This window comes from Myotis davidii, unplaced genomic scaffold (assembly GCF_000327345.1).
Source record: "Myotis davidii unplaced genomic scaffold, ASM32734v1 scaffold698, whole genome shotgun sequence".
NCBI lineage: Eukaryota > Metazoa > Chordata > Mammalia > Chiroptera > Vespertilionidae > Myotis > Myotis davidii.
The window spans coordinates 1077046-1079057 of NW_006290032.1; positions in this window are offsets into that span (position 1 = coordinate 1077046).

Consider the following 2012-nt stretch of genomic DNA (forward strand, 5'->3'; position numbering starts at 1 on the left):
GCACCCCAGGTGCACCCGCACCCCTGGCTGCACCCGCTCCCCTGGCTGCACCTGCACCCACAGAGCCCCTCCTCCCCCCTCTCCCCGCACCCCGGGGGATGCGCGAGGTGCTCCCGACTCCTCTTCCCGCAGTTGCCTCTGGGGTGGAGGATAAAATGCCACTTTGCAGCTGTGACACCCAAGGATTCCATTGGGCGAAGAAAGAAAAGTTCAAGATGCGAGCTGGCGGGGGTCAAACCCATAAGTAGGGACCCAACAGAAGCCGGGCCGACCTGGAGCATCTGGGGAGGCAGCTGGGAGCCGCACACTGAGATTAATGGTGGCATCTGAGGCCGTGATGACGGCCAGAGGAAAGGACGGGCAGCCCGCACTGCGTGGGCGCCTACTGTATACACTGCTTGTTGCCCTCGCAGGCTTGGCTCAGTGGGTAGAGCATCGGCCTGCACAGCAGTGATCCTCTCTCATCACTGATACTTCTCTCTTGCCCTCTCCCTTCCTCTCTGAAATCAATAAAAATCTATGAAAACACACACACTGCACCCTTATGAGGTGAATCACAGGGTTATGACGGAAAATTCGCTTCTGCTCCCCACGTGGCTCCTCTCCTGCGCCTCCCGGATGCGGATCAGCTGCCCTTCCTTCTCCTTCCTTCTGGGCGCCTCTACTGCGCTCACAATGACACAATGACTCGCGCCTCTTCAGGGACAGGTCTTTGACTTTTTCCGTGGAAAGGCACAGGCGACCAAGGGTAGGGGCCCTCGGGCACACCTCTCCCGCCAGTCCCTCTGGGCCCCTGGCTTCTTCTCCTGGCGCTTCCTCCTTGCGTGTCCACCCCTGAACTCAGTGGGATAAGCGGTGCTGGTGGCGATTGGGCCCTGGATCCCCTCATAGGCCGGGGGCCACTGCTGCCCCCCGTTTCTCCAAGGCAAGGTGCCCTGTGGGGTGCGCGTCTCTGGTTATAGTTCTGCTTGGACTCCGGGGGGCATCAGTGACCCTGTCATATGCTACGGGTGGCGGGTCCCTCAGACACAACGTTTCCTGGTGATGTGGTTTCTCTGTCATATGCTGAGTGGGCGGGTCCCTCTCACAGGGCCTGTGCTGGTGATGTGGTCTTTGGATGAGTGACGTGGACTCACGCAGCGTTGCTAGTTGTTAGACTGTGCAAGGCTGAGGGTCAGCAAGCTGTGGACACGAGCTGGGAAGAGGATGGCCGACACCTGGTCACTTACAAAAATCATCTGCAGTTGCCTGGTGACCACGGGCACCGTCGCTGGTGGGTGACAGGGAGCCCGCCAGCTCCTCACTCGGGTGCAGCAGGCTGCAGGGAGCACTCGCATTTGAAAGGCCTCCAGGAGGAGTCCCGGGGCCGCTCCCTGCTGGGAACCTCCCAGAGGGAAGATGCTGTGGATGTCCAGTCGCAGGTCCCACAGGGCACACCTCAGCGTTCACCTGGAGACATCGAAGCTACCAGGCCCAACACTAATACTGGGAGACAAAACAGGATGAGAAAGCTGGTTCAAGGGCCTCCGTTTCTGCCATCTCTCAGACTAGTAATGCCTTTTGAATGGTTCACGTGGACTAGCCGTTCTTGTCTTAGCCACACGAGGGGTAAGAGGAACATTTGAGAAAACACTCGAGTTCCTCACCCTGTCGGCATGGTCCTGCCCTACAGCCCAGCAAGGGAGCCGCGGCAGCAGAGATGGCAGAGACGGGACCAGGAAGCTCGCAGGGGCTTGGCCCCGGACCCGGCTGCAGATCAGGGCTGTCCATGGGCGTCTCGTGCCCCGCGCCGGCCATAGCCTGGGTGGGGCCCCCTGACCCCCGTGAGCAGTACTTTCCCCAGAGTCAGTCTATGCACACGCTTTGCAGCTAAATAACTAACGTATTACTCAGAGCACGTGGATAATAAAGCGAAAGCGCTTTAAAGGTGTAAACGCTCTCCACACAACATCAGGGAAGATCCTTGTAACATAAACGCTAACATAAAATACATTCAAATATCCGCTAAATGC